General features: G+C 39.7%; 1 protein-coding gene across 5 annotated transcripts in view; it reads right to left on the bottom strand.

Moving 5' to 3' along the window:
• LOC137256364 (RNA-binding protein Musashi homolog 2-like) overlaps positions 1-27,686 on the bottom strand; it is an 87,836-nt gene that overhangs the window by 21,970 nt on the left and 38,180 nt on the right. The window lies entirely within an intron of this gene.

Raw genomic sequence — 27,686 nt, 5'->3', positions numbered from 1 at the left:
ATTTCATTTCAACACATGTTAGCATTCAGTCATCAATTGTGCTGGTAGCATAACCAGATGCATGTTATCAGTCCGAGTTAAGGACGTGGATCCCATGATTGACGAGATGCTCTGGAGCTGTGGCTGTATCGAGAACAGGAGCTGGCTCCCACATAAACATGCTTAGTTTCACCACATCGATCACAGACATCACCGATACATGCTCACTGTCAATGGACGGGCAATTTTTTCTCCTCCCTCATAGTTGTATTGATCCGTTGTACAGTTTCCTGCTCAACCCTTGACAAAACATCCCATTCTCTGCCATCCCAGTCAAGTGTAGATGGTTTTCACTTCACATCATAAAATGATAATGTTGCAGATAATCACCCAAAATCACAAAAAGGCAAATAGACAATTTACAATTTCAACTGCAATGTTCCTTATCTAATCAAGCTGATATCTTGTATCAAAATACATTATGAAAAATGAAAGTAAATCAGCCTTTACAGCATAGAACAAAGTCATTTACAATACAGAGACTCTCATCCAAGAATGTCTTCATATGAAATATGTCAACATAAATCAATAGAATCTAAAACTCCAATATTTGCCAACAAAGTGTTAATTTTCGTTGAAGAATATTGAAATGCTTTATCAAGGTCAAGATCATATTTAACAAACATCACTCTGCCAGACATCCAATTTGTAAACAAGAATAAACACCACAGTAACCAGTGACATCAGTGGAGATATATTAAGTGATATCTTCTGTGGAAACCAGTTAGAGGATAAAAACATTACTACCATGGTGAACAAAACTGTATCCCCCTTAAACACCGACACAGACCGATATTCACTCATTATTACGACCCCTCCACACAAGTCTTGTAAATAATATATGCTCACTCTCGTTTCAATCGTGTATGTCAGGTATTCCCATGACAACAATCCAAAGGGGTTTAATTACACCACAGACCAATTCTATTAAACAAAGATCAATAAAAATCTCCTCCACCTTGATAACAATTCATTGCCTGTAAAATGAGGGATTCAGTGGGCAATGCCTCCTTATGTTACACAGACGTGCATGACAGTGATGGAACACCACACCCGTCTTGTACAACCACAACACAAAATTTACGATTAGCATGGGATATATAAACCAGACAGGAAGAACACTACACATGGAACTTCAAACCCAGGAAAAGAATACACAGAAAGTATGTTAACCGATTGCGATGAGTAATCCATTGAAATGAATTTTCCTTCAGTACAGGTGAGATCTTAATGAATTCTACCCACGGCACATGTGAACATGCGATGACTGTGGCAACAATAATGCTATGCTATGTTGTGTGATGAGTATTCAGAGGCCATATGTATTCTGCATGTGCAAATACTGCTGAGCAGCTGTGACCTCCGACCTCAAATCAATTTATCAATGGTACAGTAGAACTGTCTGCCTCATCAGCACAACGAATACACCAGTCCCTGCTGTAGGCATCTAGAACTGCCTTGGCAGGGCTTAATGTCAACACACCATACAACTCAACCTCACCAGATATTGAACCCCACTCTCCAATACAAGGGAATATATTTCCTCTTACTGGACGGACAGCTATTTATAGATAATCATCAACTAAAGTCTCTGGGAGCTACTGGTCTAACAACAAATGCTTCATGTTGTACTGCCCGAGCTTCGACAGCAGCCTAGATGCTCCAACCAGCTGACTGTAGCCCACTAATAAATGAGTTAAGACCAAATGCCCCTTGATTGGTGTGGCATCCGCCATAATAGCTCTGCAGCATCGATTCAAACTCCGGTCCCCCACCCATCTTCCTGCAATGTCTGAGAATCGTGGGAAATAACACCATTAGACACAAGTCTACGATCACAAGGGGATCATCTCAAGAATTCACAACTGATCAAACATGATTTAATTACTTCGTCTCATTATCAGGCTCTTCAGAAACGCTGTAGTTCAGGGAGACCTTAACAAATGCCTATAGATCCATCTTCCTTCTGGAATTAACATTGTGGTTACTCAATGATTTTTAAAGTTCAATATGACCTTGACCTTTCAAAAGGACAGATATAGAACAGAACCATGGGAAGTGGAAGGGGTTTCATTCACAGAAATGTCAGGCCAGTCTTGAAGTGTTACAGACTTTAGATTTGACACACAGGAATAGCCATACATGACGGTAGGAATTTAGTTCCTTATGAGACAGCAGGAATATAGCTCTATATGACCTAGCAGGAATATTGCCCTATATGACACAGCAGAAATATAGCTCTATATGACACAGCAGAAATATAGCTCTATATGACAGAAGGATTATAGATCTATATGTTGGCAGTTCCATAATGACAAAGCAATGTAGCATGATAATGATATCACACTTCATGCTATAGCAGTAATATAGCAGTAATATAGCTCTACATAATACAGCAGTGATATCACTTTAAATAATTTAACAGTAAATAACAAAGTCAACATGCACCAACACCCAGGAATTTCAAAAAGACATCTCATTCTTAACGGGGAGGGACTATTCAAATGCTACAAACAGGACAGTGTCATTATTTAATTCCCAAATATTCTATTTCTGGTGGTAACTGTTGACAGCAGATTGTTGTGGCATGCTAACATTAGAAGCTACTGCAATGTCGACAAGGAACAAACAGGTTTTGTTTGACCCAAGTGACAAGAGTTCTTCTTTGACAGTTAACAAACAAACATGGAGGTCCTGACCTACATCCAGGCAGAACCCAGCTTATCATCCATATATTGAGAAGATTAAATATTCATCTAATAAACAAATCAGAAACCATTCAATCACTAACATTTGTGTCAAAAGAACGTTTATTTATTTCAGGATCTAAAACTCAAAATTCTAATATGCTACACCAAGATCTTTAATATCACTACATTAAATCTGTCATTCCATTAGAGTTTAACTCAAGAAAGATTAACTGTGGTGATAAGAAAGAATCTAGCAATCCTTGATTTTGTATGTTAACCAATGTAATGGCTGACCATTGTGGTCAGTAGTGCTATTCACAGGTCAACTTGCAGGCACTATTGGTAGTATCCCTCCAACTAAACATTAACATCCAATATCACCTATCAAGTACTCAAAGCACATCACACTGGTAACAACATGAAGGGACAATCTACAAATTCCTAAGTGGAAGGGCATTGATTTTTAACTTAATACCTCGGAAAGTAGCTAAATTCCCCGGGTGATATCTCGCTGGCTGACAGTGACATTTTTAACACATGGAAGCTGCAGACCCTAACCCTTGTTCAGCCAGCTTTTTAAACAATTTCCTCTGTGCAAAGGAAACAATTTGTGAGTAAATGGTAGCTCTTCCTCCATCCATCAGCCTCGTGGAGAGAAGCAATGCTCGGGTGAGCTAGGGTAACTCGGCCGTTTCCTCATCCCTAGGGAACACAGACTTTCTTCCCGACTCTCAAAAACCTTCATGCATCATCAATTATCACCAAAATTTGTAAAAACAGTGTTTTCCAAGTACTACTTTACACCATTAAAGCTTTAGTTGTAGCTGTATGATGAATAAGGAAGGGCATACCTAGGGAATCCATAATATCTCTGTTTCTTTGGCTCTCTCCAGTTCTAGGTGGTAAGTTTTGAAAATGAGCACATGATTTTACCAAACTATTCCCCTAAAGACATATCAAGTTAAAGGGGAGACTCTACTGTGCCACTTATTGATGATAAATCATAAAACTGATAACAAATGAGCTTTATATTATTAATACCAGTCAAGTTGTCCTCATCAACATAGCAAGTAACAAATTAACCATTTGTGAGTCCAGGAAATAAATAATTCAAGGTCGGGTAGTACACTCAAAATGGGGAAGAGACAAGAGAATGACGACACCTAAATAGAAAACTGTTCCTTTTTCACCTGCCTATGTCAGAACACAGAAGAGAATTTGGTGTTTTGCAGCTTACTGCAACATTCAAGCAAAAGGTGAATTCACTCACTGTACGCACAAGGGAAATAAAACCAGGCCTTTGACGCAATGACAAAACATTAACCATGAGACTACCTCTCTAAAGATCAGGAGGGGAGAGAGTGAAATTGTGGCACTGTCGTTAACTCTTATCACACTGGTGCATTGCTTTTACCTGTATGTATATCAGGCAGAGAGAAAACTGCAATATTCCATCTTATCAGGAAAACCCATAGAAAACACAGCAGGATATATTGGCCACGGTTGATGTTTTTTAAAAGTTTTATTCTATATGTGAGAAATGTGCCTCATTACTGACAACATAAACATCTATAAAACCAGTCTTCATAATGAAGTTAGAATAAAATGAAACACAAAATCTTCAAACTGTTTTCAGAATTGTTTATATTCAGTTACACTTCCTCTTCAAAACAGTATTCTCAAATTCCAAACACCCATCAACCATGTGAATGTATCTATTTTGTTGATACAGTCATAGATTTGGAAACTACCAGCAAACACTGTAAGGAGAAGAGACTCGTATAAAGTTTGCAACAATTTTAACAGGAACAGCCCCCTGGGACAAACTAACTGTTCTCAACAACAAGATGGAGGAAACCTGAATGTTATGACTTATTTGAGCACCAATCTCTTGACACGTGACGAAACATCCACCATATCACCTTCCCTCAAGTGTGTCTCTTGTCACTTCCAAATCAATACGACTGACATCAAAAAGACAAACAATTCTTAAAGAGAACCCTGTCCCCAAGGTCATGTCCTTCTAACACTAGGAAGAGTCCAATACAACTGCAGCCCAAACTCATTCAGTGTTCCCTACAAGTTCTCGTATATTTATTATGATGATATGTCTCAGAAATGTGAAGCTACATATTAAATGTAAATTCACGTTCATATAATTCAACAAGGAAACACAACCATTATAGCTTTTTGAAAGACAAATCGTAAGACAGAAATAATCTCCCATATTACGCCAACTTTATTTCTCATTGGCTATCTCTGATGTGAAGGATTACTTGATTATGATTCAACCCCATGCCCAGTCAAGTGAAATTTATATCTACATTGTCTACAATGCGGACGAGCTGTCACAAATTTCAAGTAACACAATCAGTTGTGGGTAAAGTATGATGTATAGCCCAAAACTCAACTTAAGAAATTCAATGAATACCTAAAAACATACTGCCACACTTTCAGTTTTTTCATTCAAACATATGGACGTGGACTGGATGCTGACGATGCTTGCAGAAGACTGGTAGTTAAGTACAGTTGCCATGTCAGATGAGTTGGGTGTGGATACATGGCAGGGGGTGGGGAAGGGATGGGGGCGTTTGTTGTAGAGAGGGTGTGGAAACGTGGCTGAGGGTGGTGAAGGTAGAGCCTCGGGGGTGTTTGTTGTAGGGTGGGTCTGGGTTGGGCGACACTGAAGGACATTGTGGTGTTGTTGAGTCAATGCTACAAAGTTGTGGGGGTGATTTTAGGTGATTAAGATGACATCTAAACAGGAAGAAGTTCACATTACCAGTAATGCCACTGAAGAACAGAAGACAACATATCAGAACCAACTTCATCTTCAAACCTACTCATCAAGTTGCTTGAAGGAAAGAGGCCAGGTGACACACAGTGACAACGTCAGCAGTCTTCTCACCATCTGTTCCTTAATATTGAATTAACAGTCCAGCTTGGCATTTTTCTCCACAAAAAATGTATTTCTACTGAAGGTCGCACATGTAGTCTTTTCACTAAGTCACCAGTGAGACAGCAATTCCTGCACAAACATGTTTCACTTACATCAGAATGCTGACAGCCAGGCCCAGAAACACCACAACAGACGACATTTATTGAACCGAGAACTGTTAAGAGGACAGTTGAGATACCTTCACGATTTTTGCATTTCTCTTTTTTCATAAAAACATTTGATTATATTTTCCAGCCCTTTCCCCTTAACTTAATTTCAACTCAACTCAAAAAGTCACATTTTTTTATAGTCAACATGAAAGGCATTAAAGCACTTATGAATACCTTCTCATATAAATATGATGCATCTTATTTCCTTGTTCCAATCAAATTCATATCAGGAAAACTGATGGGAAATAATTTTGTTCTACTAAATGGCTTTCTGTATTCAACTCTGTTAAACTACCTCCACGCTCTAACTTTCAAACAGTACACATTTATCAAGCCAATGCAGTGGCACTTGCTGACTTAACTTGGATGTTGACACATGAGGATCAACCTAGCCACGAGGAAGCTGGCAGTCACACCACACAGCTCCACCCTCAAACTAATCACATGACAGCGTATTTGTGCACAGTGTTATGGCCAACACAAATAAAAGACAATATGGTGAGATTCCTTTGTAAAGGTCAAATCCAGCTCAGTATGCAGGATTGTCAGTCAAAATACAATTGCTTCTCTCTCCCAATACAATTGGTGCTCCATGGAAGGCCCGTTAGAGGATGAACGCACTTGACATTCGGACTGTGAACAAGCACCTGGTTGGTATGTGATAGTTTCTCATGTCCATGTGCCGCCAGATGGGGGGTTTGGTTAAAGCTGGTTGAAGCCAGTCTCCAGCTGATTCAACTCAACCTTAGCATTAGTCTGTTCTTCTAGCCCCTCCCCATCAACTCAACCCCCCATAACCTGATGCCCATACCCAAACACCTCAACCCCCTGAAGATAATTCACCTCTGGCTTCCAGAGTCAAATGGACAAAAGGTTAAAGGTGAAAGCATCCTGCCTCGAAAAGACTTTGATAGAGCCCCGATGGTGAATCACTGACATTCTACCAAATTATCCAGTAACCCTGCCATTGGGTCCCTGGTGGAACTTCTCCCTTGTACAAGACATATTCAACACCTGAGTTTCTGGTGTTACTCATATTTCTTTACCTATTATTGATATAACTTGAATCTCTCTACCTATTTATCAATGTAAATCATACATCCCTACCTATTATCGATATAAATTGCATGTCTCCACCTATTGTTTTTACCCGTTTATTCCTACCTATTGTTGATATAACTCACATATGCCCACCTATTGTCGATACAACTCATAATTGCCTACTTCCTGTTTTTCCTACGTGTATAATTCACAATGATTAGCAAATTGAACGAATAACCGGTAAATTAATGCCCCCATTGAAATTAAGATTGATAATGTGGTAATGATGATATTAAAATCCAAGCTCCCTCATCAACATGGCTGGAGGTGGATGGCCAAGCACTTCTAAATCTATTAAAGTCACTACCCACAGAGGACTTTCATCGAAGTATTTGGAGCTGTGTATTGTATACAAGATTAACTAGCACGAGCTGTATGCTTGCCATCTAATCATGATATTCTCTGTCAACCAGCGTCTTGCAGTACTCATTAACGACAGGAAGTAATCAGGTTTAACTGGCAGGGTACTTTAAAATATTCACATACAATTACAATGCAGTCTATCGTCTTCACTACCAACATCGACATAGATCAATAATATATTATCACGCATCGCTTCCTCTTCATTACAGATAATCTGCTCTGAAACCATCTTCCAGGCTCTATGGGGATTTGTAACTCTAAATCAATCGCAACATGTTCAACATTAACCAATCTCTCTTGCTAAGTGGATATTTAAACAAAATAATATATTTTTCCCAGCAGTGGAGTCCATTATGAAGAATGTCTGCTAGAATAGCTAGGCGGTCACTGTGCAACCAAAACTCAGTATATCAAAAGTCATTTAACAACGTATTTCAAGTCAATCTTTCTCCAATACGAAGTAATAAAGCAAAGATTTACTGGCAGAACGTCTGTCAGCCAATCATACAGTAATACAAAATTCAAAGATTAGAATATTACTGCAACATTCTTCAGAAGTCTGCTGGTATAGATCCAGTCTAGAAGAGGTCCTGACGAAACAGAATACATACATACTGTTTTCCCCCTTACATGGACAGACTCACGAATAAGAATTTTAAAATATGTACCACATTTAAATACCATTGAAAGAAAAAACAGAAACAACAACAACAACAGATCCTTAACAAGACTGCAACCAAACACCAGGCCAAAGAAGCAGATACCCTAGTTATGCAAAACTTTTAGATGTCCAAATATGGAGTTCATCAGCATGAAATGTGTCTACAAACCAAGTCATAACTGAGGACATGGCACGGCCAATAGGAACATTCAATCTCTCTTAGGTGAGTCAGAACATAGGCAGTGCTTTATCCAAGACTTATCATCAATATTGACTAATTCAATTTAGTACGACCGTCTCCCACTGGCAACATAGCAGTCTCTGGAATACAGTACCAGCAATTTTAACAAATTACAGTTAATTTGATACAATTGTGTGAGAGGTAAAGTCTAAATCTATCTTCCGTTCTCTCCGCCCACAAGCGGGGAAGCCATTACCATATGCTGACATCAAAAGGAGCGATTCAGCCACGTCTTGGAAACATTTTCTTGTAGAACGGAGGGTGCAGAACTAGTCTTTGATGTGATGCATCACTTGAGAGTGATCGGCTGTCGTGACACGACCAAGTTGCAATTATCGGACTGTTTTATTTCAAACATAAATCTAATATTGAGGACAATATCAGCAAGTCTGCCACGAATAATACAATAACACTGCTTATCTATATCAAATAAATCAGAATTTTGTCTAACAACACACACTTCTTCTCCAAACCGTCAAATATGAATAGAGATTTAATTTCCCAAGGAGGTCTTGCATAAGAGGAGGAGGGACAGAGTTAAAGCTGAAGTAGTTTTACTGCTCTGCACCAAACTCCTAACAAAATGAACCCGAAAAGTCAACAAAACCACTTTCACCTGCACACTGGAATCTGCACTCAAAGCAACACCAGAAAAAAAGAAGCTTGTTCAATACAGCTACACTACTACCCTGACAAGTAGCTGACATTAATTACAACCTTTCCGTCAGGAACAACTACTTTTCATATCATCAACATGTCTTTTTATCTTCAGCAGCAACCTAACATGGCTTGCGTCCTGTTTTCAATCAAATCCATTGGTTAATCATATGCTTTCTTGGGGGCCATGGACAGCCATCTGCCACACAAGAAAGTCAAGATAAAATTGGTGAAATCCTCCAGGAAAAAGTATATTATGTCATGTTCACATTAGGCCTGAGCAGTGGGTGCACTCACTCCCATCTGTTGACAGGGTAGTAGTATATGGGTAATTGGGAGGAAATTAGCTCCTTGCTTGCTCAAAAACACAGTATTAAGAGAAGCTGACAGCCAGCTCTATCATCTAATTAATAGATTTCACATTAAGGGAAAAAAGGACACGGACTCAATGGCTGACAAATGTACAAAAAGCAAGAGATTAATGGAGGAAATATGTGATTTGCAAATGTCACCACATACTGATGTCCATATTTCAAAAATTAATGTCTCTGAAACAATACAAAGCGGACTTTTTAAACATATTTAAAAGTCATCATCATTAGCTCCACTGTGCCATCTGGTATGGTACTCAGCCCTACCTTTGACATTCTAACCAAGGGCATGCATCCCTGTTGTCTCTCTAGTCTTCTAATCATCCCAATCTGTAATGACTGTTAATCACTTCTATCCATCTATCAAAGCTACAACAATTCACTGAATAGTAACAGTGAGTGAGTATGGTATTACATGGCTTTTAGCAATATTCCAGCAATATTATGGCAGGGGACATCAGAAATGGGCTTCACATAATATACCCATATGGGGAATCAAATCCAAATCTTCAGTGTGATGAGTCAACTAGCTAAACACTAGGCAACCCTACTGCCCCTTCAATGAATAGTAGAATTACTTCACATGAAACGTGAGTGACTTAAGCATATAGTCACAATGGCAGTATTGCAGTCATATCAGGACAAACACCACAAGAAACAAATTCATGATAACAGTTCAATGTTAAACTTTGTTTACCATCTCAAACAAATAGTACCAGTCTTCTGATGTAGCTAGGAGACTGGACCTATGGAGATAAAAGAAAAATCTGACTCCTTCTGAAATCATATCCACCCATTGCCATCCTTCCCTGCTTGTGGAAGAACCAGCTCAGTGGGCAGTGATAAGATTAATGTTTTTGCCCCCAATACAAGGGCGATATATAACTGCAAGTTTGATAACAAGAAGCTAGCACCTGGAGTCTGATATGGTGGCAAGTGAAGTCCTTCTAATGGTTTTATGTTCTTGCTGCTGCAAGGAGACTGTTATATACGAGGTGCCTCTCCTCGCCATATCCTCTTCATTGCTAACCTCCATTTTGGGAACATTATGCTCTGGTTAATGATTGTTTGACTTTCCGTCATGTCCATCTAGCTCATCAAGTTCAGAACTTCACACGTCCTGCCCTGTCAAAACCCACAGGCCCTCTTCACAGAACACTACTGAATGGCATGTATATTTATACAGATTACCATAAATAATTTATACTGGTCCCACAAGACTCCATACCTCGGTAGTTGGAATGCTGCTTTCAACAGAATAGTCCAGTTTTCTTTGTTATACAAAACACAATTTACAAAGGCATTTAATGATGACAGATATCAAACTATACTATTCTCTGTACCCACAATTTGTCTCCCTTGTAACAACAACTCCAGCTAGCTCTATCATCTGATTTACAGATATAACATTATGGAAAAGTACATGGGATTCCACAGTTGATGAATGTACAAAACGCAATGGATTAATGGATGAACTATGTGATTTTTAAATGTCCCCCTAAAGTGAACTGACTTTTATGTGTCAAAAGTTAATGTCCAGAAATGATAGTAGGAGACTTCTGACTGCCTTTCCCCCAGAATTCCTGTCTACCTACAATGCCCCTGTACCAACCAAGCAGAAGTAGGGATGTTATTTGAAAATGGTGATGGTTTTAGCAGTGCAGACCTTACACTTGCCGCACAGTTCACAACAGAATAAACACCAGATCCTACATTGGCATTGTTTCTAATGCTTAAGCAGGTATTACCTTTGGAATGGGGAAGCTAAACAGACATAAACACTCACACCAGACACACAGCCCTCCAACCAGTCACAAACATCCACCTCCTTTATTTCACCGGGATGTTCTTTTGAAATGATGTCAGTTTGTTCGCGAAGGCCGCCATAAATATACATTCCCTTATAAATATTGCATACCACAAGACTATTATTACGTCTTCTAAGCATCTTCTCATTCTCCAATGACGTAACAATGCCAGCCCATAAGCTCACAAGCATTTTGCACTTTTCTAATTTCCAAGCCTTCTTAGCTGGTAGAACTAAAAATATCTGTGGTACCATCTTTAACAGCTGAATACTGCATACCACACAACTATTATTTCTTTATACCACATCAAACTCCTTTCATGGAGGACCAGAGTTACTCCACAGTTAGGCAGTAGCTACATAGTTACTCCATCTTCATTGTATTAAATGTCTTATGTCCTAGAGCCAAACCTTCAGTAGATAGCACAGATGGTCATGGAAAAATCTTCCACATAAAATACACACGTAGTGTTTTGTAATCACTTTTGCCTTGCCTCATGGGCTTGCCTCCCTTTCTTCAATCATTGCACTGACCCAACAGATTTGGGTGACCTTTGATAAATCATGAATTCTGAGTTTCAGAAGATATGTTTTCATGTGTCTAGCATTGGGCCACTATGATAGCACACAGCTGTCCTTGTTTTGCATATACAGGAACCTTTTGTACGCCCAGGCACTCTGTCTGGGTGCAGCACATGCCCAATCATCCCTATCACAGCCTACAGTAACAATAGCAGCCTGTGAAGCACCAAGACTAGTACAGAACCTTATATCACATCCATTTGGACTCACACATAATACAGGTCTAGAAGCACTTTCAGATGCACAGTCAGTCTTTCAATAGATTTCTTTTCTAGTAGAAAGCTTTTGAAAAAAAAAGAAAGAAAGTCTTAAGATGTTTTTTTTCCTCAACAGTAGTCAAGACTATCACGAAGAAGCATCATCTGGTTGGGAATCAGAACAGCGCTTGAGCATCCACTGAGTGTTATCAGTTGTAGGGAAGCAGTACTTGGACTGTGTATCAATCCCAACATTCCCTTATCACCAAGCCGCATGCAGCCTATCATAAAAGCTCCAATATTTGTGTACTGGCGTTCACCCAACTTACTAATATTATAGGGCCTATCTTTCACCACCTGCCTCCTCTTTTGTGTACAGCATCTTGGACTTATTAACCCCTGTGCTTCTCAGGCAACAAAGCATACAAACAACCACTTTGTTTAACTGTTAAACAGCACTGAAATCTCATCCAGAATGAGTAAAATCATGGATATGTACAAGGCTTATGCATGAGGCACTATTATTACATGGTGGAGTGATAAAGACCGTTATCACCAGGCAGAAGTAAATAGGCAATCAAGCATGAAGTGCAACTACACTGAACCCTGACCCTGGCAACTGTGTAGGAGTATATCCTTCGTAGGGTACACTGGAATATATCCTTCGTGTCATGTAGTGTTGTTAACATAAAAGGATCCAGTGTCATAACACTGTTATCAGACACTTTGTGTTTACCTAGTTCCAGATCTGTGTCCAAATCAGAGTCGCAGGTGTTACACTAATATTGAATATGTAGACATTGCTCATTACAAAGCTAAAATACCTGTTTAAATCAAACAGATGGCCAAAGTTGATGTCATGGTCATGAATATATGAAAGAACATTTTACTTTCTAATCATGGAAGAAATAGCCAAACAATTTCCTACTCTTCTAATCATATTAACAGTCTCTTTTTTGAAGCGCTTACATTCCTTTGAGAAAAAACACAACCCTTATTTTCTTTTCAGAATACGTTCTGAAAGCAGTCCTCCAGAAAATGGTTTTGCCTCTAATTCCTTTTGAAGAACACCATTACCTCATTTTTTCGTGGTGTAATTTAAATTATTACTAGTCCCGGAGTGTCCTACTTTAACATGGACTGATGGTTGTTAACACAAGTAATCTGGGCATTGTAAAACTATTCACCTGTCAGCTGCTCTTTGATGTTAGTCAGCGTGTTGTGGCACAGCTTGAGAACACGACATTGCTTTTTAGAGTCTGACCAGTCACTGCAAAGACCTTCATTCAATGGAGGGACGCACACGCTTTCTGGGGGGATGAGGATGAGAACAATGCAACTGTTTTGAGGCATCACCCACACACACGCACACACACACACACACACCATCCACATGATTAACCAATCATGAAATGAAATCACAGCAGCAAAATGAGATTGCAATATTACTCGTTGCAGTTTAACTGTGACGATGCTGTAGCGACAAAACTTGGTCATCTTGGAATCCATGTTGATACCCATTACAGACATGATCCTGGTCGAGAAAAAAAAATAACCTACATCATAGAGGCAACTGGCATGTTTACACTGAAAACAGTTTGACTAACTGAGCTTAATTTGAGACCATGATTCTGGTCTACAGATATCACATTAAATGTCCAGTTTTATTCCAACTTTTGCTTCCATCACATGACAGTTGCTATGGTAAAGAAATCTAATGTACACAGGTTAAGTGTTTAATAAATAACTGTAAACGGTTATTCTTATTTCCTATGATGCATTGGCTACATTGTGACAAGATGCAGTGTTATATGGAGTGAATACACATATTTCTCCTCCTCACACTGCTGTGAGAGGAATCCCTCGCACAGCAGGGAGTTCAAACATTAACAAAATAACACAAGTCAGCTTATGATATTTTAACATTCCAATCAGCAACTGAGAGTTGCCATTTATGCCACTATTTATTTTGTCTACAGTGTAAATTCCTAACAGGTAACTGTCAAATCAATGGGGCTGGAGGGATACGGATTGTAGGGCACTAGGGGTGGTGGGGATATATAGATGGATGGATGGAGGATACAAGGCTTAACAGCAGTGTGATATACATGCCTCGAGATACCTTGTCTAATGTGCCACTCCACTCAAGTCACTTTCAATCTCAAGTCAGTGAGCTGGAAGGTCAATTTATATTCATAAGGGTTTATTCGCTGGAGGGGATAATGGCGGCCATGGCGAGAGGGAAGCGATTGTTACAATGGAAGGCAGTAATTGCGAAGCAGACTTGGCCGGTAATACCGAGACATTCTACAGTGGCCTGGCACTGCCACCTTTATCACAGCTGCATTATCATCTCAGTCTTGAAGGTCCACAGCGGGGAAAGCAATAAAAGTGAAAGGAGGCCACAACAGCTAGTCTGTTCTATTTGGTCATGTGATGATCATGTGATTAGGGGTATTTGGTCATGTGATTACAGTACTCAAGTATGATTACTATGGAAATAGTAGAGACTGTTTCAAGATGGGAATTTTGATAACCACTTTCTTTCCTGCCTGCTTTTATTAGTACACATCCCCCAGCCTGTGGACAATTTCAATACTCTACCTACCATTACCTCCCATTAAATGTGTTACTTTATTACAATTGGCAATACCTTCAACTGAAAGTAATGGCTGCCCATCATGCATCACTAAATAGTGATTAAGTTCTCTCCCCACTCAGCTTGGGAATGCACAAACGAAGTGTTCCCCTGGTGCAACCTATTGGCATGGAATAACAAGAGACCAGGAGGGGAACCAACATGGCCGACCTGATGTGCCGTCCGAGACTTCAGATCAAATCTCATTATGCTCAGCCAGGCCTCAAGCATTGATTGGTAAATCCTCATAGACAATTTACATATAGTCCAACAAACTCTCTGGGGTACTCACTGCCTGACACTGGATAAATGTAAGCTTGTCTTGTATATAACACACGACTTCAGACATGCTAGTCAATTCAATTTTCTTTTTTCATTAAGTATAAACATTCTGCATAATAATTAATCAAACCAAGCAACAAACACAATATTTAATTCCAACTTTGGAATAATCTCTGCGGATTGGCCTTTGATAAAGCTGTCCCATTAATTGTTATGTGTAGATAAAGGCCGGGTTTGGATATTGAAAGGCTATGTTTTATGGTGGCAATACAGGGCGTTATAAGCCTGGCCAATGACTGCATGCTCAATACTTCAGAATCCTTCTTCTGACACCAGTGGGGTTCAATTACAATCGGCCACAATGACTTCCAAAGAACTGGTACAGATTCATCTATATTTCCATCTGAGCCAATGATCACTGTGATCACACTGGATTAGAAAATGTGCTTAGGGAGATAGTATCATACTTGTCATGTGATAAATGTACATTATTCCCTCACTGAACTCACATTTTAGGGCATAAGGGTGTGATGATGTGTTTTATGACCTAGCCTGCAAAACATCAGGATCAATGATAATCTCATCAATGCAAATTTCAGCCTTATATTGTATCAGCTCTTGCATTGTCTATCATCAGTCATATTTATCAGTTATATGACTCAATGATGAACAGATAATTTACAGAAACATACCAGCAAAGTATACCAGCTCATCTAGTATGACCATCTGGAGAATCGAAATCTGGTCTTGGTGATGACAAACGATGCTGTAACCACTTGTATCTTACTGTGACCATCTGGAGAATCGAAATCTGGTCTTGGTGAAGACAAACGATGCTATAACCACTTGGCTACACCTGACATTGAATTCACACGACCAATCTCAGAATCAAACTGATCCTGGCAACTAATGACGCACACCTAATCCAGACTACCCAGTACAGGTGATGATCAGGATGAAATGATGTGAAGGCCAGGGATACACCAGAGACTTGTGGTGTCCAGTATTTCATTAAGAGGAGATACTTCATTACTGATTAACAACAACATAAGCAGGTGCTTGATACTTAAAGTCAGGTCATGTCCACTGGAGATTCATGGTCATTATTCCACAAAGGAATTTATGGAACCCTTAAAAAATCCAGTTTAACACCTCAGTAAAGACAGTAGTAGTATAGGTGTTATCACATATCTATTTATTTATTTTCTATATATATCCTAGTCCTGAGATTTCATCCTGGTGACAAAAACCCCTTTAGGTATATAAATATGTAAGTTGTTTACTGGTCATGAAGGGACCACAGGTTGAGGTACCCTTGATGTTTGTTACTGTTACCTTTGGCCCGAAGGGCGAAGGGAACATAAACAAACATTGAGATAAAAATGTAACTACCACAAACTAAGGAAAGACTGCTATTAGCAGCGGGGTGTATTGCAATGCACTTCATGGGGTACATGGGGTAAATTGGAAATAACAGAAGAGCGCTCAGCCAATCAGACAGCAACATTTATGTGTGAGGTTAGATAAATATATATATGCTTTGGCTCTGCAGTTTTCTTAATGAACAGACGAACATACACGTTTACACCAATAAGTTTAAACAGTGTCACCTATCTCCAAATCCAACAAACATTTGTTCCTTACAGCTCTCATTCAGACAGGCAGTGTCTACCACTATCTTATCCCATACTTCATTAATCATCTACTTCACAACCGTTCCCACAGGGGATAACATCACTTTATAGTTAGTCAAAAATAATAGTGATCGATAGCACCATGGCTTAGAGATTTACCCAATGTTCCTCTTGAGCAGGTCGGTGAGATATGGACTAATGTGAACATCACCATGAAGAATACATAGCATATACTAGAAAGGATGGCTATTGTATATTGAGTCATATACCACTTCATGAAGATGAATATAAGCCGCCTGCCAAATATAAGATTAATTAATTTCATTTGCAACACTAAATACTGAAATACATCAAATGTATGTCTGAATTTGACTCCCCTCCTCAAATGTGTTGTGTTTGATGTCACTGAACTGCCAACTTTAACGTAAAGTTCTCAACTTGTATTGATCACAATTAATGCTGCTACAAAATTTGTTCACCATCACCAAATCATTCTGGGCAAGAAAACCTATCTAACTACACATTATCACCTTTCCAGCGCTGTAGAAATGTCATTGATTCTATTTCAGCTGTATGATAATACAGAACTTACCAGGATATACAGAATATACTAGTATTTTCTCGACTATCCTTTACCAACTGACCATTTTGTTCGAAAACCTCTCATAACTGTAATATTGAGCATATATTCAATCTAAGTTATGTCAAACAACTTCATGTTAAAGTGACAGTAGCAGACGGCCCAATTTCAACAAACAACCACACTCATAAGTCAAACAAATGCAAACATTAATAGAAAATGGAGTTTGCATAACAAGGAAATAAGCAGGTATGTAAATTCTCGCAGCGCATCATCCGAGGATAACAACCAAAGACATGGAGAGGATTCATCAATTTCCTGCGTGTTCCTTTCACAGATGTCTGCATTACATGAAGAAGAAAACAGTACAGGCACAGCGCAAACTGCAAAAGAAATCAAATAGCTTTTCCTTCGTCTTCATCATTGTAATAACACTAACTGAGTGATGAATATCGATTTCTGAAATTTCTTGATGTGAAGACGTCAATATGAGAAAGATTCCATCTTGATCACCCATAGCTTGTCCAGCCTGGAAGTGCTTCTCAAATCATCGATCTATGATCAGTTTTTCTTTTGTCAGCTTCCGAAATGTTATGATTGCTCCAGATAGAGAATCTCATTTGATGCCATAACCTGCATTAGCACTGGAGGACAAGCGCCATTACGAAGAGTGTTTTACTCCTTTTCCCAATGAAAAATTGCTGCCCCTCATGTCATGTGAAATTGTTGCCCCTTATGTCAAGAGATATAATTGGCCCCTATAATGTGATCAATACCATATAATCAAAATGGAATTTCACAGAAAAAGAAAGAAAATGTAAAAAAGAGACGTTCCAGTTTGCTGTAACCCAAGAGTCAAGAGTGTTTCAACATGGATGGATTTTGTGTCAGTGTACTCAGCTGAACGTACCATCTTGTCATAAAATGAATCCCTCAGCTTTTCAGAGATTAAAAAAACCCAACAAAATAAACACAGTAACTACGATGTAATCTAATCTGTCTCTCACAAACATCGGACCAAGCATGGTGCTCCTTCGAAACTCTAGTTTAAAGTGCTTATGCTATTCATGTTCAGGGCCGGTCGTGTATTTCACAAAAACAAGTTGTGGATACAGGCACGAAGGTACCACACTTGACAACCTTTGCGCCCTCCATCTCACGATCTTGTGCATCTCGGAATTCAGTTTTTTTTACCAGCTTCACTTCGTGCCTACTATAATTGATTTTCTTCCACTCATTATCAGACATATTTAGCCTGCTCTTACCTAATGAGTAATGAACCAAACGATGTTTAATTCACAAACCCTGTCACGCTTGTCAATCTGCCCAGTCCGGCTAAAAATAGTTCGTTATCGTTGATAAAGACTGCCTCCAAAACGAATGCTGTTTACTGACAGTGGATTGATTAATATTCACATCATGGGCCAAGCCAACTGAGAAAATATAATTTGGTGGGTAAATTATTCAGAAGACAGGCCAGATATCCCCTGTGTACAGTTCCAGCTTTTATCAGGAAGTGTACTCAACTGACACAAGCTGACACATGCAAGTGTGTTCAGCATATCTCATCCCAACCTTACCTGCATCTCTTGAAATTATCAACCTAGTGTTACCTAAGTCTTATACATTACACTAAAATCCATCAACCTCAAACCAAAACATAAGATGATGCCAAGGAGGAACTAGAACATTCAATTCAAAATCCAGCAATTTTTTTGTCTCAAAAGTTAAAATGAAACAATCAAATGTCGTAATAATGTGGATCTTGTACTTCATGAAATGCCAGTCATTTAATATCTGCTTCTTTCTGGTGATAGCTAACAAAGAGATGAAAGTTGCAGCTGGAACTCAGCATGATAAGGAAGTCTATCTCCTCCAGTTGCCAATCACAGAGGGCAGGTTTTCAAATATTCAATTCTGTTGGCAGGTTTATCAACAAGAAGTATTTCTCAGCCATCAAACAAATGACAAATGTCCATAAAATCTAAAAACAAAACCTCACTCTGGCTAGCTGCATTTCGACGTCCAATATTGAGCTGTTCCGTGGTAATGTAGTGGCCTGTTCAGCCATCTTGGTAGCTGCAGGCACAGATTTGAACAATAAGCTTGTTAAATGTGCACCAGGGGCCTTGTACAGGAAATATTCCCCAGCCAATATGATTAACGTCATTACCAACATTCTTAACTCAAATATAGAAACACATTAACTAACTGCTGTCTAACTAGTTGGAACGAGGGGCACTTCCTTTTTAACTGGAGCAAAAACTTGATACAGATCCCACTTTTCACTGAAGAACTTGAGCTACAGATGTGTGACGTTTTATTTTTACTTTCCAGATTTCCTTTCTCTCAAGTCAATACTCAATACTTGCCCCTTGTGGCCTGAACATGTGCCCCTTACATCCTCAACAATCGCATCAGCAAATGCCCCTTACATCCTTAACAATTGACCTCCCTTATCATCAGCAAATGTTTCACATCCTCAAATACACTACCTGATGCAGTGGCAAAATCTGTCTCAAATTCCACATCTTAGTTTGAACAGACTTCCTGAATTTCAACCCTCTAGAGTCCTACATTCTTGTTGTTCAGACCTCTTGACAAAAGCAACATAGCCAAACATCTGATGGGGATGCACAACTACTTGTTTTTACAGGAAACAATGTGTTTAACAAAAACGAGACATACTGAATTATTGTCAGTTGTCAAACTGGGGCATCTGTTTTTTCCACAGAGTAAACTTCTCTGACGTCAGTGACTTGAAGCCAATCTAAATTGAGAGGAGCAGAACCTGCTCGGTGAGTGTGCCAACAACCATTTTTACCTCTAACCTGCTGCACCCCCACATCTAACCTGCAATATCAATTAGGCTGAGAGCCGGCCTACATTCCTACACTCCTGGCATGCTCTTAATTTGCATCAAAGAACCTTCTTCACCGAAGTCTTCTTCACACCTTGGCATATATGAGAATGAAAAAGTATCACAATCAATTTCAAAATGGTGCTTTTACTTGACTGGAGAGATAAACTGGAAGTCACTTTTTCATCAGTGGAGGCTCAGAAAAGCGATCTTCTTCGTCTTCAAAATCAATACAATGTTCCTGGTTCATCCTGCGCTGGCTGGCAGTCCGACAGACAACATAACCGTCACACGCTTACAGAACTGATCCATTTGCTCAAGACCACCATTCAACTATTCTTCAGTAATGACACCACCCAACACTAAATCTTTATCTAGCCTGTTTCTCGGGATCTCACACTCTCATATCTAGCCCATATGCCCCTTCTTAGTGGTTGCCATAGAAACCAGCCAATAAGGGGGATCATTCCTCAAGTATTATTAATCTAATTTTTGAAATTGTGCAAAGCCAAACACGTACAGATGAATTGAGGTTTCAGTGAGATATGCCTAACTCCAAATGCAAGGGCTTATACAGATCCCATCCTGCAAGGTAGTCCTATCAACTTGTTCAATTTGCCAGTGAAATATCCGTATCAATTTCATTGAGTGCTTTCTCCTAAAGGCCTCAAGCCAGATCTCAGCCAGTGTACAATAGAGGATAATTAACATACTTCCCAAACATTGCAGAAAATCTTCTCCCTTCCATAATTAGCACACGACTTACAAGCTGACCTGACCCTCCACCTTGCATGTCCCTCGCCACCTGACCGGCATATTAATCGGCACTCTCTAATGAAGTAAGTTAGCATTAGATTACAGGTTAAACGGTTTGTGACATTTGGTGAACCAACAGCCGCTTCCCCTGCCTCACAAATTCATAGCCAATGCAGTTATTCCCAAGATTTTAATAGGCACAGGACAATTTTAACTTGTGCTTTCAAGTTTTCTTTTTTTCTTTCTTGTGAAATGTCAGAAAAATCAACAGTTCTTTGCATGATGGACAAAAATTATCCCAAGCGACTGTTTTGTCATGGAGGAAAGTAGTTTGTGTTTAACCAGACTCAATGGCTTGGTTCTGTTAGAATTCATTTTAGCTGCTGGAGGGCAAACCGACATATTATTAGCCAAGCTTCACACTGACATTGGAAGGACTGCAAACTCCAGCAGAAGGGTGAAAGTTAAGTCAATTTACGCACATGTTACCATGTTCCAAGCTTAGATGTAATCTGTTCCCAGATATCCGTCATTTAAAAAGATGCCTTTGATTAGGAAGGAAGCTTGGATCAGGATGAACTCACATTTTGTTTGCCATAATGGCAATATCACAAAATATCATGTTAATAACATAACACACAAACTCTTGAGCTTTGCCTGAGGCAAAATGTTCAGGACATGAGGTGGAAGAGATGTCTTTAATTAAGAAAGGTCTACATAGACCAAAGGCTGGTAGTCTTTTATATTTCTGGCCCACTTCTGCTGATTTCCTCCCATTCTTGTTATTAACTAATGTTTTTTGACAGGATGAAAGGTGAATGAAAGGCCTCCATCTTTACTCATTCTGATGAAAGGCACTCGCATTTACCAAGATGGAAATTAAAATGGACATTTATGATGAAGGCTGTTGTCAGCTAGGAATTTCTACTGCAGTGGCGCTGATGTTTGAGCATCTTTTGATGAAGTCCATGAAAATGATGCAGCATTTTAAAATGTTCTGCATGGCTTTCAAGACATCATTCTTCCAAGACAAATAAACACAAATTATACATGTTGCTAATATGGCATAAAAAATACCTATTGCCAGAAAAATTCCACTGCGGAACTGATTCAAGATATAAAGGAAAATATGGAAAGCATTTTTAACGGAAAGACCTTTCACAAAACACAGCAAACCCACGGCACACTATGTTTGCCGGTGAACACACCCCGTTGGCGCTGCAGTGGCAGTAGCAGCAGAGTAGATATGGAGGCAGCCACAAAGATTCAGCTGACTGCATCCAGATTTACAAGGCATGTATGTTTAACTGTTGCTAATGAGTCAAAATGTCTGAACTCTTTGACCTTGATGGATCTGTTCAAGGTCATGTGTTGGCTCTCAAGCAGGAAGTAAGGATTAGTAATTTCAGCTACATCTGTGAATGTTGATGGTGCTATCTCATCAGCTTCTACATCTACGTGGCCTCTAATAGCCTGCCCTTCACTGACGTAGGCACATGTATATTACCACAGTGCATCATCTTGCCATTTAACCTTAATATGGGTCAGCTGTCTGGAATTCTTCATCTCACAGGAAGGTAGTATTTTGACAAAAATCACTCAAGGGTTCTAGCTTTCCCTCTTGGCTGTCACACTCTTGATGGATGAATATGACATTCATGTCAATGAAAATTAATTTCAGATATCATAGTGGCCAAACTTTGACCTGACAACACAAACTGTATTATTGTCACTGTCTCACACTAAGAGGATGTTAGCAAGATCTAGCCCCAGTGGTATCTTAATGCCATCTCACACAAGGGAGATATTGGACAATCTCACATCAGGGAAGTGATATTGGCTTAATGTATGTCCATGTAAAATTAGGGACATTGGACAATTTCACACCAGGCATATATTGACGGTCATTTAACTCTATGGAGATATTGGCTCGATCTCTTACAAGGGATACGCTGGCACTATCTCATACTTGGGATATATTAGTACAATCTGCAACCAGGGTGACTTTGGAACCCATAATCTCACGAAGAAAACATTGGCACCATCTCATACCAATGGAGATAGAGGCATCACTTCATCATGATGAAATTGGCATCTTAGACTTGGAATCGTGTCATGTCACACAATTAAATACTGGCACCAGTGAGATATTGGCATGATCTCACACCAGGGAAATACTGGCACCAGTTCTCCAAGAGTTCTGGTGTGAGGCAGCAGGTGAAGATTGTTTATCTTCCATAAACAGACACTCACAGTTGCAGACCATCCATCATCACCTCTCCCACAGCAAAGCACAGTCCAAGTGGCTACACATCCTTCATAGCCAGACCCACCTTCAAACAACAGGATGATCTGTATCTGGCAATTATATCTGACTACTTCTGTTTGTTGTCAAGGTTACTTTAAAACTGACTTGCATAAAACTACAACTACAATTATCTCTTCAGAGTTCTTATGCTATCACTAAAACTGAACACTATCTGACAAATATATCAAGTTATTACTGGTCTATAATCTAAATGTCTGTTTTCCCTTGCTATCTATTCTTCCCCTGCCATGCACCATTCCTTTGCTAATGGCCCCTCCTGCCATGTAATAAACACTTGATATCCCCTTCTCTTCCCATCTACTGATTGGCTGCAACACAGTTCAGCTTAATTTCCCAGTTACAATACCACTCATTTTTTTCAATTTTATCATCTAAATATTTGATCACTATCTTTGTAAGGCCAATCTGTTTGGTGCACATTCCTGGAGTGTTGTTTAAAAGATTTATCAATCTTTTTCTGTTGCAAAATCTCCAAACAAATTTTGTTAAACTCGTAACACTGCCCTCTGGATATTGTGCAATTTTTTATCCCTCAGATTTTCACCTGGCAATAATTTGCATACCTCCTTCTGGCAACAGTCCCTGCAGAGGGGCACCTGCTGACAAAGACTTCCTAACAACTGCTGTTTACACAATAGGAATTGAAACTGCCTCCAGTCAGGGACATTTCCCAAAGTTCAACAAATCTTGAGCGAAGCATGCAGAAAAAACCTTTGAAATAAAGCCAGCACAATTATAAGAATCTCAGAACATTTCACCTACACTAACACCAGGTTTGGTTCAATTTATCATAATTTGCAAGTTCAAATAACCTTCAGAAAATGTCAGCCTAGGACAGAGGACTAGAAGCTGAGCTCCACACAGGACTGTTAGCACATATCAGTGGATGTTGAGGGTCCCATTGTGGTGGGTGACAATGCCAACAAGGCCGATGGGCCCCATGCAGGGCTGATCAGCAAGCTGCTTTATCCTTCTGATGACAAGACCATGGCAGTGGAGCACAACCCATACTCATGTGCCCATATTCTGCCTATTGTTCACAATGTGTCTCAGGATTTGGTGTTCAGTGATGCTTGTCTCATTTTTCCCTTTCTCTTGACCTCTAGAGCTACTGATGCGAACTTACATGGCCCTTACAGGGATTTACACACGTCTTGAATTCTGTGCATCTCTTGTAAGACGATTCCACATTTAAATTGCAAGAACGTGAGACTATAGTGAGAATGAATGTCCCTACCCTGCAAAACTATAGATTTGTCGCATTGCTACATGCATCATATTTTGACGCAATGAGGGTGCTATTGTTAATATGACTCACACAGGTCTTACATATTAAGACACAAGGTTTTTCATATCATAAGACGTATAAGAGTCTTGTATACTGTGACATGTATAAAGAGTCTTGTATAATGTAACATGTATAAAGAGTCTTGTAGATTATCATATGGATGACACAGTCTTGTATGCTATAGCATGTATAAGAGTCTGGTATATCATAACACGTATAGAAGAGTCTGAAACGTGCCACCTGGGATTTCACTTCTTGTCACAAGATTACTTACTTCTCTATTGACACTTTCCTGGAAGTGTTTTTCTACGACTTTTTAAAAACTTTTAACGATATTTTTATTGGGTCACTGACAGCTTCAAATGATCACAAACATCAGAAATTAATCACATTACTGAACTGAATCAATTTAGAAAATATTTACTTTTTATTTTGATAGCCATGGCAAACAGTTCCACACGAACAACACCGCCAGTTGCAAGGAAATTATTACCTAACTCTCTCAGAACATTCACATAAATGTTGCCACACACAACAAATAATGATTGTTCCTGTGAAATGAAACCTGACCGGAATTGGTAGATTACTTGGAATGGTCAGAGAACATGTTCTACATTCACCATACAGGGTGTCTGCGCAAGTTCTACAAATAGATGTCTCTTAGCAATTTGTGGGTGGGAGGGAAGGTCATATATACACTAATGCAAAACCTGTTGTAGGGAAAGCAGCATGTCGGGCAGACGACTAGAGAGCGGGCCCAGGGGAATTACAAGTTCCCAATCAATGGCCATCATGACGTACTCAGCCCCACTGGGAACGCTGCCTCGGATCGTATTGAGGTCACCGCCAACTACACCATATTGATCACTGCCTCTTTCTTCAGAAATCAACATCTCTACACATGCATCGAAACCCTTCTGGTCCTCCTATATACTGCCCTGGCTTGTCAAATGTTAGACCGGCAGGCAAAACAGTACTTATCTACACGAATGATGTTTCAATAAATTTATCAAGAAATATTAGATGTAAATGAATCATGGTACGTATCCAAGAGACATGCCAACTTGCTTCCACACGGACAGTTAGTCTGAATTGGAATAGATTTCATTTGTGGCCTGCCATTGCTTATTTTGTGTAATAGAATACACTCATCCATCTAGATGAACACGTTCCAATACCATAACCTGATTTAGTCCATTTATCTATGGTGGTATGCCTGTTTACTCTGCTAATACTGTCTGCCTCACCCACTCTATTACTGAAATCAGTTGTGTCTCAAGCAGTACCTAGAAGCGATCAATCGACAGCGTACCGTGAGACACAAAGTCACTGCCTCTTCCTTTCCAGTACCCATAATCCCTCACCAAATGCATTGTCATGTATGATCAGTTTTACGTAGTGGTCAAGTCAAACATAATCGTACTAAACTATATCGCATTGAATTTGGTTTCAGGAACCCATCCATTTCACTTTCATTTTGATGCAAAATATATTCATAAAGACATAAATAAATACAAGAAACATATGTCATAATTCAGTCATGCATGTGGCAACTCGAACAAACTAACACTACTCTTCAAAATACTTACTGACATAACAAAAGATGAATTTTCAAATGTAAGCTATTGTTGGGACTACTTTCTACATACACCGGAACTACTTTCTATGAAGCATGAAGCAGAGCCAGACTTGCCCAGATGTCGTCGCCATCGTCCACCAGAAGACAGAATGGTGTTCTCACCTCACTATGCTGTCAACTTGAGCAAACACAGCGATATTGACTCCATCTCCAGCCAAAGATGGTCGCTCAGTCTCCTTCGAAATATTGAGATTTGCCATCCAAAACCAGACGCCAAAACCACCGATCAATTCCAGCTCAAGTGATGTGACGTCCTTGTGGAAAATTACTTCCTTCACAAACATTGACAGTTGTCTCCAAACCCAAATCACAACTTGGCTTTGTCTCGGCCATTAATTCAATCTAGCTCAGTTTTCTTTCATTTGCAAAGGGCTTTTGCTTCCTCACGATCAGTACTCCAAAGATTATCACATGAAGTCGTCCACCCAAACAATCATCTTCAACGTGGACACTAACTAGAGTCACAGAATGACGCCAATTGATGCCTTAATGGCCAACACCTAGAGGTGGCACATAGTTGGACTTAATAGCTGCTCCATATGAGGAGGACACACTAGCTGGAGCTCTGCGCCTGTCATGATCGTAGTAAATATCTGACACCATTCTTATAACAATCCACACCAGGCATCTTGCTACTCCAAGGAATGATGCAGCCTAAGTACTCCAGAACAGAATATCCTCCATGAAAAATCACAAACCTGAAATGATCTATCTAGATCTAACTAGAACTATCAACTAGCAGAACCAAGAAGACTACGGTCATCACCTTGCTAGGACTACAGAACCATGAAGCGTCTAAAGCAGCTACATCTACAACAGTTGCTGTTACAACTACAACGACACTACCTCTATGGTGGCAACATCATCTACCCCTGCTACATCAATCACCAGATATACATCATGTAAGATTTTAGAACAATCAGAAACATCTACGACTACTGTGCAACTCTTGCGTAAGAAGCAGCCAACGGGAGTAGAAACTCCCCCAACTCCAAGCAGAACTGGAGTGCCAAACTGTCGGGGTGTACAGTCTCCTCGGCTCACTCCTACCCCGACTGTCAGCCTTGTGAATCATACATTGCCTCTACAGCTAATAGGCATGCCTACTACAAATCACCCCTCATCCACGCATATAATACACCTTGCTCAGCAGCAGGATGGGTAAAAGATGAACATTTAGCAGACGGATGCAGTGAGCATTGACTAGAAGTAATAGCATGGTATGTAAGTGCTGTCTTCCTACCAACTACTATGCAGAGAATGTGAGAGAAAGCTGCTAGTAACGAGGCAGTCGACAGGCCAAGACTTCCAGCACCGACCCTCCTAGAGGGCAGTTGAGATGCTTTCTGTTACTGTTAACATAGGGTAAGGGAGCAATGCTAGGGATTAACTCTGGGAAATAGCCTCTTCAGATCAGGGAGACCTCCTCTCACTATATATCATGATACAGTGCACATGTCTGCTAGAGGTTCCTCTCTGTGTCTGGCACAGATCTGGCTACCAGCTAACTCACACCCAGCCCCGGTTCCCCCTCTAGTCCTTTTCCCCCCTGCCCCTCCCCCTAGTCCAAGTTTAAACACCAGCTGTTTATTCTAGCTGCCGTTCAAATCATAAACTTCCTGGGATAAAGCTTTCTGCCATTTGCAGAAATAATCAGCAGGGTTGGCAGCAGTTGCCCATCATATTTAGTAACTCGATAGCTCAGTTTCAGATAATACTTTCCTTACAACTCTTCACTTTTTCCTGACCCTAATCCTCTCCTACACAGTCAAAAATATAAAATTCTTCTTTGCACTGTTTATGTGCTACTGTGTAAATATTTAGAAATTCTTAATTTACCCATCAGTGTTGCAGCCCTCAAAG

The sequence above is a fragment of the Haliotis asinina genome, chromosome 1 (genome assembly GCF_037392515.1).
Source record: "Haliotis asinina isolate JCU_RB_2024 chromosome 1, JCU_Hal_asi_v2, whole genome shotgun sequence".
In the NCBI taxonomy this organism is placed as follows: Eukaryota; Metazoa; Mollusca; class Gastropoda; order Lepetellida; family Haliotidae; genus Haliotis; species Haliotis asinina.
The sequence above is the reverse complement of the archived record's forward strand: the minus strand, read 5'-3'. Positions and strand labels throughout refer to the sequence as shown.